At 36.5% G+C, this 11,718-nt stretch overlaps 1 protein-coding gene across 3 annotated transcripts in view; it reads left to right on the top strand.

The window, feature by feature from the left end:
* Positions 1-239: 239 nt before the first annotated feature.
* klhdc8a (kelch domain containing 8A) overlaps positions 240-11,718 on the top strand; it is a 41,176-nt gene continuing 29,697 nt past the window's right edge. For all 3 annotated transcript variants that reach the window (XM_087800466.1, XM_087800464.1, XM_087800465.1), the window contains exons 1-2: positions 240-1,011; positions 3,446-3,530. The gene's annotated coding sequence lies outside the window, so the exon portion shown is untranslated. The remainder of the gene's footprint in view (positions 1,012-3,445; positions 3,531-11,718) is intronic.

The raw sequence follows: 11,718 nt of genomic DNA, 5'->3' as shown, positions 1-11,718 counted from the left end.
TTTTCTTGACCAGGGTCACAAAGCGCTTAAACAATCAAAACAATATTCAATAAAGTATATACTTTAAAGGTCAAGATATAACTGATAACACAACAGGAGTTCCAGAAAATCAAGGAAAAGCCTGAACAAACAAAAACGTCTTGTGATGTTTCTTAAAGATCCTCAGAGCCCGAGCTGGGGTGTAAGGCTGGAGCAGATCAGTGATGTAAGGAGGAGCCTGACCATGAATAAGTCTGAAAGTATGTACAAAGATGTTTCTTGAAGGAGTCAGTAGATCCGTCAAACACAGAGGGAGAGGAAGATCGTTCCAAAGCTTAGGAGCAACAAATTGTACAATTCTGAGTTCGGGGGCAGGAGTGGAGTAAAAGTATCATGATGTTCTTTTATATGTTAGTCTTTGTATCCTTTGTCTTTGTTATTTTTCTTTGATTTATGTTCTTTATCTTTATCTTTAGACTTAGATTGTATCATCTTGTTCTTTCTCTTTATTTCTCTTTGTCTTATTTTATTTTTAATTTATTTTTTATGAATAATTGCTGTATTTGCTGTGGATAATTTGGAGAAAAAAAAATCAATTTCAATAAAGTTCTACCTAACCTAACCTAACCTAACAATGTGTTATATAATAATTGAATGTGGATGGAAGGTTTTCTTTTATTATTAAGTTGCTCTTATGTAATACAATTGTTTATTTTAATGCCACACTTTGGATTCATGGTTTTATTATACAGTTATAGCGCCGTTATTTCAACACAAGACTCCCTCGCTCTCAAACTGTCGTCCTTTGCACTGCAAAAGCAGGAGATAAATTCTTCATCTCTGACCCACATAATGCCGAGATTTCAGGCGGAGCTCCATCCGTGTGACCGCCCGCTCCACCGCTCCGCGCTCACCGTGCAGCAGCACAGCTTCAGCGGGGAGAACAGCCGCTCCTGGACGCCTCCCTCCCTGCTTTCACCGCCGCGGAACCCGAGCGGAGGAGGCGGCGGCGGGCGGACACACGACGGCAAAGTAAGTGGCGTTGAAACGGAGGCGAGCGAGGCTCACAGCAGAAGTAACTGACCGACCGAAGTAACGGATACTTCTGGCGCTCGTTACGGTAGCGCGTCCAAAAGTTACATGTTTGGACGTAAACTTTAGCAGCGTTAGCTCGAGAGCTAACATGGTTATTAAGCTAGTTTGGCTGTTTTAATGGCAAACCATTATTTATTTATTGATACATGCACCTGTGATTTCTCTATCTATATTAGTGATGAATGCCTATTATTATATTATTATTATAATATATATATATATATATATATATATATATATATATATATATATATATATATATATATTATATGTGTATAACATTTTTATTTTTTTGTTTTCCTCCTCCCGTCCTTCCTACTTTCCTGTTATTTATACATTCATATTTAATAACATCATATATATTAATTAATAATAAATATTAACCTTCTCGTTATAAAAGTCAATAAAGTGTTGTTTTTTTGTCATAGCAGGCTGCTGGTAGTGATCGAATAAAAACATATTTGACCACATATACGTAAGTAAGTAAGTCATTTGTATTTATATAGGGCTTTTCCAGACCAGGGTCACAAAGCGCTTAAACAATCAAAAAAATATATATATTAAAGGTCAATCAGAATCAGAATCAGAATACTTTATTTGTCCCGCGAGGGGAAATTCGGTTTAAACAGCAATATACAAAAAATAAAAACACCCAGAAATGAAAATAAAATGAAAAAAATCTAAATAGAATAGAAAAGAATAAAAATCTGCCCTATATTATATATATACACTAACATATTTACAAAATATATTTACAAAAATAACAAGAAGAAAAAGAAAAGGTGCTGTTAAATATTATCTGGAGATAGATACAACTGATAACACAACACAGGAGTTCCAGAAAAATCAAGGAAAAGCCTGAACAAATAAAAACGTCTTAAGATGTTTCTTGAAAGACCAGGATAGAAATGGGTTTTATCTTATTTATTACTAAGTGGAATGGAATCGACATTAAAAAGTGGCACAATGTTAGAAGTAAGGATACAGTTTGAGTATGAAATTAGCTTTTTTTAAAGTTTAGAATGCAAAAATACCTGATAACGATTGAAAAGGTGCATAAAAATTCAGTCTTACCATAGACTGGGTTGCAATGGCTCCTGTGTTGTTTCTCTGCGTTATCTTGACCTTTTAAGTATATATTTTATCGAGTATTGTTTTGATTGTTTAAGCGCTTTGTGACCCTGGTCCGGAAAAGCTTACTTAATTAGTTACATTCAGGAAAACACTCTCTAATTTCATGTATATATATATATTTAGATTTAAAGCGTGATACAAATAGGCTTTGCAACTGAGAGTCCAAAAAAAAAAAAAAACAGCTCATAAGGATAAGAACATAAACACGACAAAACCGACTAGAGAAGCAGCAGAACTTTATTTACATGATCAGCGAGTGTGTGCACATTAAATATATGAAATAAAACTAAATATATTTCCACCCTTTTGCTGAAATAGCTTCGATTCACATTCTACTGTTCTTCCTCTTCTCAGAGGGTTGTTAGAGGATGCCAGAGTCTTTACCCTCTGAAAAGTTTGAGTCATCCTCTCTTCCTGAACAATGTGGTTAAAATAAAAAGGGCTACACTCCTCGAGTATCAACTCGCTCTTCTTAGTCACTATTCACAAACTCTTTAAATCCTCACGAATACCACTTATAACTTCTTTGTATTCACTGCAATATGCTTTTTTTAACTGTGATTCTAGTTGTCAAAAAACAGCTGTATGTAGGATGCATAGCCAAGCTTTTCTGTATAATTATTAATAATCTTTTATCTTTTGGATTAAAACACGTTTTACAAATGTGTATGTATAAAGAATTTGTATATAAGATAATAGATTTTGACTGAATTTACAGTAATCTAAATGATGATTCACCGAAATGCCCTTTTTTCAGGATAGATTTTTGATGATTTCACAGTATTCTGAAATACTGAAGTATTATGAAAGGCAGTTGGAGGAACAGCTCACCTGAAGTGCAACTTTTGCACACGGAAAAGTTTCACTTACTTAAATTACACAATGACCTTTTAAAAGAAAGATATATGATGTTATTTTAAGTCGGCGATTATTCCATTCCAGAGTGAATGCTATGACATCTTTTCATAATTTGTCAGAGGAGGGATTTCTAAAGGCCTTCACGCAGTGGAATGATGATTGATTATGATGGATTCTTTGAAAGGATCCTCCTGACAGTGATGACAGTGAATACAAAGACCATCCAGGCCAGTTCTGAAAGGTCACTCAGTCGATATTTCTGCTCGCTCTACTGTCTTCATTTGGTTGGGTTCAGCCCAGATATACAGGAGAAGAATAACATTTATCCCTCGTCCTTCTTATCCCCCGAGGGCCAATTGTCACTCTCTTCTGTCCACAGTTTGAAACTTCAACCCTCTTGTTCAACTTCCTGGAACAGAAGTGGGAGAAAAGGCTCGACTCCAGACAGGATACACATTAAATTGGTATGGCCATCTTTGTTTTTGGTGCTTCTACTTCTTAGTTTTCAAATTAGTTTTGATAATGTTTTAACATTGTGTGAATTATTCAGTGAGGTATTGAAGTACTCTTCCCTGCTTGTCTTATTTTTATGTCTAAATTATTATACATACTGTATACTGCCAATAATATTTGGACTTGTAGTCTATGCCACTTTATCCAAGAATAAGACTGGAGGGTTTTAACACTTTTTTAAAACAGCCTGTTTTAGATTTACTTTTATTCTACTCCTTGTATGAAGCTTGTGGGTTTTTTTTCAGTCAAATCCATAATCTTTTTAATCTAGCCAAGTTTCAGTTTGAAGATTTTAATGTTGTTTAAGTCGAGGACATTTTTATTTTAGCATTTTAATGTTTTGATTAAGTATAGTTTGAATATAGTTAAAAGTTAAAACTGAAACTCTAAATTAAATTCTTTGTGTCTGTAGGTTTTTTTTCCTCCCGCAGTCCAAAAACCAAGTAACCAACATATCGACTCATTAATCCATTCCAGACACAGGTGTCTACCATATACGTGCAGTGATTGAATAAACACATTTAGCACACCATCTTAAGTTGGTGTGAGAAAATAGTCAAGAAAATAATTTTCATGTCTCGAGTTCATCATAGAATATTCACAGTTGAGTTTTTGTCAGTAAACGTTTACTTTCCGGTACATGTATTTTTCCCTCCATATTGAATGCACCGTGGCCATCCTCACACCGTTGGTCTGCATTAATGCGATGCATTGAAAGTTAATTTGTGGTGGTTTTAAAATGAAATTAAATGATGTCTTGTTTAGTTTCTGATAAATAAAATGGTGTTTTGGTGTAGTTTATAAACCACACTAGTTTAACACAGATGCCTTGACCAACATTAGGTGAGATTTTGAAGATGTGCTTTACTTTCAACTGATTTGATTTGAGTCGGTTTTAAGGATGCATTTTAAAATTTTTGGCAGACAAATAATCCCAGTTCATTATGCTTTAAGTTCATTATTACATAGACAGACAGAACCAGAGACTATAGACTGTCGAGACACAAATAAGAGTTAAAATTCATATTCCATTTTATCATTGTTCTATTGGCATTCAATTCAATTTTAGTAAAGTGTCTTATCATAAAAAAGTTATCTAAATTTAAGTAAGACTATATTGGAGAAAAGAAAAACAGATCCCAGCAACTCAATAATGAGTAAATCACAGCAAGACAGTGGTGAGGAAAAACTTCCTTTTAGAAGGCAGAAACCTCAAGCACAACCAGACTCCGTGTTGACCGGCTGGGAGGGTGGATGCGGGAGGAAGGGTGGATAGATGGATGGAGAAAAGAGTGATACAGTGAGAGAAAAGAGGAGAGTATAGAGTTCGTCTTTAAGATGGATTTGTGAAACAATACAAACTTCTATTCTGACTTGGTACATGTATGAACTGATTGTTTAAAATTATAAATATTACTTCCATCACCATCTCCTCCTCTGATGTCATTGGAGAGAAGGCGCTTATGTACTTAGACATGGCTACAGATGGCATGTTCTATGTCTCGGCTTCACAGGGCGTACGCCTATTACTATGACATGCTGGCGAGTGTTAGCGATGCATCATCAACTTGCTGTGAATTATTCATATTCTTTATGCTGAACATGAGGGAACGCATCCATCCATCCAATCTCTGGGCCTGAAAACTGAGACATTCCAAGTCCAAAGTGTCCTGGGTCTGTTGCTAGATGGATCTGCCCGAACACCTCCCATAGGCATCCTCTACTGGCTTCTCTGCATGTCGAGGAGGAAGTGATTTAATTTCTGAGCGAGAGTAAAGACATGCCGCTGGTAAAACTCGTTGTTGTTCTTTTCGTCATCTTGTTTTTTAAGGACAAAAGGCGATCATAGAGATGAGGTTGGGAACATACAACAGGTGAATCGGTAATTTGAGAGTTCGTCTTCTGGCTCAGCTCTTTCTTTAAAATGACGGACTGATACAGAGACCTCACGTCTGAGAACATCTAGATGTGAATCTATCCAGTCATGACTGAATAGCACAGTGTTGATGCTCATACTCCAATGACACACAGTAAAGGGCGTTTCACTGGCATTTTGGACTTCCTCCAAGTGTCCCTTCCACCTTCCAACGATGTCCTCGTCCAAGTTCAACGACTGCTTTCTCCTTATGAAACACCGACTAGTGTTCCAGAAGCTTCAAATCGACCCAAATTCCTTCCATAATTCCACAGAACTTTCCCTACGGCGTTCATAGATGTCCGATAACCAGCGTCAATCGCTCCAGAAAGTAACATTAAATGGGTTTTATTCATTTAAGTATAGATAACACACTGTGGGGAAAGTTCTCCCGAGGATGACTAACATAGACGGAGAGGGAACCTTTACTTGCAGCATAATAGAACAACCTTGAGACAAATGAATGATTTAGTAATAAGAGTCAGTAGTCAGTTGAAATCTAAGGATTGACCAATGATTTGGAACAAAAACGTCTTCAACAGAAGTATTCATCTTTTTTTAATGTAACGCAATTGATTTCAAACAATCCTGACGACTGTTCAAAGGCACCTCGATATATAGATTTAATTGGATTATTGATTAACTACTTGAACATATACTTATGTCTTCTTCATTCTGACCATTTTTTCTTACTTCCTTCATATCCTGAAGGTTATTTTTACTTCTATCAGTATCCATCAGTTAGAAGAAGGAAATTAAAAAATCAGTTTCATTTTAATCGAATATTAATTATGTAACTGTGAAACAATATAATATACATGTGATTAAAATGTAACCCACATTCTCTTTTAATTCCTAGAAGAATTATCATCTTTTTTTTTCCAACTTCTATCTTAAAAAACAGCTGCAGGAAATACTGAACTGTGTCAACATGAAGCTTAAATTGCCGTAATAGTGTTTCAAATTAGAAAGTCCGTGGCGATAAAATACTAAATCTATTCTCTGCACTTCCCTTCTCAGTGCTATAATTGTCTGTATCACTGCAGGCCACAGTTATGTAGAGCAGCACAAAAAACTCTGCATCATTTGCACATTTTAATACACAAGCCTGCACAGCTTGGCATACATTTTTTATTGTTGCTTTTTATTTTATTATTTATATGAAAGGACATTTTAGGGCTTTTTGTGAGTGTGCTGCAGCTACCGAATTTTAGGAATGTTGTTTTGAGAGAGTTGTTTTCCATTTTTGGGGGGGATTAAAATATGTGACATGACTAAACATTTTTTACTCTATGATATTGGTTACCACGGAGCAGAATCAAATAGGCTTTTAATAGCCCGAAAATGTCATTTGTAACATGTGTCCAATGTGTAATTCAGTGTGGCTTTATTCCAAAAATCCTCATCAATTGAAAGCTCAGCAATTAAGGAATGAGTTTGTTTTTTCTCGGGTATTATTGGCCTGGTTTGTCACTTATGTTCAGCTACTTTTGTTTCCACACACATCGGCTGTGGCAATGTAGAAAGCTTCTGCGATGTCAGGAGATTTAACTTCATTTTTGCAGTGCAGGCTAAGCGAGACTCTTTTTCTTTTTTTCACAATATCCGATTTTTATCATCACGTCATTTGTGATGCTGTTTCTTCCAGTTCTGAATATATGAGGAAGATATGTTTAAATCTATATTTCTAAAAAGATATACAACTAACATTTGGACAGAAAATGTCCTAAATTCACAAAATAACTACTTTAATTAACCCTTGTTATCTCAGGGGCAAGGTGAATAAAGGCCCGAAAGCAAATATGTTTGTGGTATCCCTTATGTTTTCTCTAGATAAAGGTGAACAACCTCCACTGCTGCACATGGAAGCCAGGGAGGTTGTTCACCTTGTCCCAGAAGCAAGCTACAGGATAAAACAATTACATTTGTTTTCGGACGTTCGGGTCACCTTGACCCTGAGAAAACACAAGGGTTAAATCCACAAGACATAAAACAACAAAAAACATTGGATTATGATAAAAGACTAGGAAAGATTTTCGCCATATTACTATAATAATCTTGAATCTTTTTTTTTGCCTAAAACACTGAGAAAAGATTAAAGCTGTACATACATTTTTTATGTAGCGTTAATAAAGAACATTTAGGAGAGAACTCAACTGTTGATTTATCTTCGTAGCACCATCACACCTCGCTCCCCTTGAAAAACCTGTTCCTGCTCTAATTTTAAAACCTGTGACACGTCAAGAAACTCACACTCCTCATTATTCCAATAGAACCAACATAAATGTGTGCATTTGGTTTCCCTTCCACAAGGAATCTGTTGTGTGACTCCTGGGTTTAGAACAACAGGAATTATATATATATGAATTATATCAAATTATTGTTCAGTGTATTATTGAAACCACTCATTGGTTTTAAACGCAGCAGCTTCTACTTTTTTTGTATTGCAAATAAAACCAATAACTCTGTTCCCATTCAAGGTCTGTGGGGATTCCCATCTGCCTCTGACAAGTCAACTGACATTTCCAGCATTAAATTGCAGCAGCAGTGTCACAGTTTGATTGACGCCTGACAGCTCTTGGCTTGGCTTTTTATGCATACATATCCATTTCCTGGACGTCAATACACCAATTGAATTGTTTGTGTGCTTCAGGGCTTACACTTGGAGAGAAAAAAAATCCTATGAATTTGAAATGTATTCAAATGAGTTCTCTATCTGTAACTTAACAAGTCTATGTCACTGTCAGCAAATATGCCGTGGAGATGATTAATGGCCTCCATCAGGTGGCCAATAGCAAATCTGTAGTTGCTGGCTGTCTGCTGTACTTCCTGTGCCAGTGGAGTTGTGAGAGGTCTGACAAGTTGCCACCAATATGTTACAGGGATCAACAGTTTGTAAAAATATGTCCCGCTAATTATTTATTAAAAACAGGTCACTATTTCAGTACTAGATATCGTGAAAATGGGTCTTAGTTTTAACCATTAATTCACAACTGGTGGGTTGAAATGAATTAAATATTTTCCACTTGTCCACTTTTTTGATGTTTTGATTCTGCAGAGTTAAACCAACAACTATGAATGAAATGCTTCCTTCCTGTGTTAGTTTTGTTTGTTTCTCCTGGTGCTTGCGAGGGTTTACTCTGGGCCCTCTGGTTCCAAATAAAATAGAATAATATAAACCGTCAATAGGTCTGAGTGTGTATATGAATGGTTGTTTGTCTCGGTGTACACTGTGACAGGCTGGTTCAGGGTTTCCCCTGCCCTATGCCCTAACCAGATGGGACAGTCTTTAGCCACCTGCCACACTAAAAAGAAGAACAGTAGTAGGAAATGTATGAATTAAGATATTTTGCCTTGAACAGAATGTTTTAAAGTTTAATGATTCAACACAGGTAAAAAGAGATTGGTGTTTAAATGTATGGCAAAACCTTGATAAAATGTTGAATAGAATGAAATCAAAACATTTAGTGTAGTGGACCTGTTTTGTTTGTGTACATCTACCAAGGAATATAGTTGTGAAGTTATCCTTAAAAAAAAGTATTGTGTGAATTCAAATTATATTACAAAATATGTCCATGGTAGTCAAATTTAAAGGGAATGTGTGTTATAGGATAATTACAATTTTGTAAATAGGTAAAATATAACATTTAAAAAATGGAAACACTGAGAATGAACAAGTAAAATGTTGTCCACTATATGTTGTATGTTTATACATGTATTGCATTTGTTATTTAGCAGATACTTTATTAAATATGTGTTTCAAGTTTTTTGTTTACTAGTCTCTATTCATTTTGTCTTTAAGTTTCACGTATGTACATCGCTGCAATGATGGAAAAGGACAAGATGAGGTTGAAATAAATATATAAATAAAACTAATAAAAAAGGAGTTGGACCTACCAGAAATTACTCATGCACACAAAAGCTTCCAATAGATTTTTCTATACCCACATCTTTTCAGAAATAATTCCCTCACCACTCCTCACTCACTCCCTCTTTCTCCCCCTATGATTTTGTAATTACTTATAAGGCCACAGGGATTATAATGAACCCAACTCCCATCTGTAATTGAGCCACTGATAGATCTAAGCCTCTGGCTTTACTCTCAATTCTCTATTCGAACCCCATTAAGCTCCCATTCCTTCATTAGCCCCTATGTAATATCCTCCATCCATTAACTTTGCTTCCCCGCTCCACACCCCCACTACATGGTCCTTGCCATGGCTTGGATCTAGCCCTTCCTTCTCCTGCTCTTTACAGCGTTCCAGTCGTGCCACAACACATCAGCTCACTTCATTTGACTCCCCCTACATAACAGCGGGGCTGTACTACTGTGGCCTGAATGCATCCTTGACACCTCGCATGTTTATTCTGTGAGCATGTTCTCGAACCCTGCATATAGCAACATTTTTCACATGCATTACTGTCTGTGTTTGCTGAAGCGCCTGCATCTATTTCTGTCTGTGTTGCCGCTGGCGAGGCAACATTCTACACACTGTCTTGATGAGATTCTTTATGGCATCAAATGTTAGCAGCGCGAAAAGAAGCTGAATGTCATGGATGCCTGTATTGGTCAATGGCTGATGGTATGTAGCGACTTGTGAAGGGTCGATGAGGCCTCATGATGCAGTTGATGTTGTATCACGATACATTGGGAAAAAACACTAGATGGCACTCCCAGTGAAAATGAGGCCAGGTTTCATTGAACTGAGCGGATACAGATGTTTAACATTTCTGCTCAAGATGATGTAGGGAAGTGGAAAATCTAATAGTAGGGCAGATGTCCATACCCTCCTGTCTTCTTCATCTTTTTTCTCCTTTAGATCATCCTTACTTTTTCTTTTTCTCTTATAGTTTGTTTATAAGTCTTACATGAACAAAGCTCCAAAAATTTGTTAAACTTGTCATGAAACAAGACATGGATGTCTACTGAAACATGCCAATTTATAAAGATACGACCCGAAAGTCTCCATTCTACAAAGTAGGAGGAGTGTGTGGTCCACTTAACTTTTGTATATATTTATCTACACAGCATAAGAAATTCCTATCTTTAAATTCCTAGTTTCATCCTTTAATGAAATATCATTTACCATAACCACACCCACTCTTCTGTGATTGGTCCAGCATTGATGTATGTCACATCATCAATCATGGAAGTCTACGACTCCAAGGGACTCGATGTATAAACGAAGCGGGGCATGATTACAGATGGCTGGAAGAGGAGTGAGGACCATTATTATGTCATAATGTACTCCTCTCGTTCTTCAAGATTTCAGATGGGGTAGAACTTTATATTGATGAGGGACTTACCGCATGTTGGAGAGGAAGACCGCAACATTTAAAACATGTGAGTAAGTCAGAGTAGTCGCGTTTAAAGTTACTAACTGAAACACATTTTTGTAATTTATCTTTCAGAATTTCCTCTCAGGTACCACTCTTTCTACATTACACCAACCTTTATTCTCTTAAATGTTGGCCTCCATGAGGAAGAACTTATCTCACCCTCTCCAGCACACACTGAGGGCATTGAGGAGCTCCATCAGTGATAGGATGCTTCATCCCAGGTGTGTGAGGGAGAGGTACCGCAGGTCCTTCCTCCCTGCTGCCATCAGACTCCACAATAAGAACTCAGCAAGATAAATATTTAACAGCACCTTTTCTTCTTGTTATTTTCTTCTTGTTATTTTTGTAAATATGATTGTGTATATATAATATAGGGCACATTTTTATTCTATTCTATTTGGATCTTTCTTTTCATTTTATTATTCTATTTCTGGGTGTCTTTTATTTTTTTTTATTTGAGGTATTGCGCTTGCGGTTGTTTAAACTGAATTTCCCCTCGCGGGACAAATAAAGGATTTCTGATTCTGATTCTGATGTTAAAAGGAGGGAACTCAAATTCCATTACAACCATATTCAACCTTGTTAAATTTGTTGGAATGGAAATGAGCGAATACATAAAGTAAAAAGTACCAACTAATTCATAAAGGCATCCTATAACCAATGGTTAACTGCAATATTGCAATACCTGAAATATTGACTGTCCTAAGGTGCGACCATGGTCGACTCCGCCAATTACTTACAAAGGCAGATTTCCTGAAGGCTTATGTTCACTTGCGTACACAAAGCTAAAGTGTTCATAAAGAGCCACATAGTGTCACACATGGGGCCCGCAGACATGAGTTGTTTATTCCAAACGATAGACCAGAGGATGGCCAACTGCTCCG

This window comes from Callionymus lyra, chromosome 10 (assembly GCF_982586985.1).
Source record: "Callionymus lyra chromosome 10, fCalLyr1.hap1.1, whole genome shotgun sequence".
Taxonomy (NCBI): Eukaryota; Metazoa; Chordata; class Actinopteri; order Syngnathiformes; family Callionymidae; genus Callionymus; species Callionymus lyra.
This window is presented reverse-complemented; position numbering and strand designations above follow the sequence as displayed.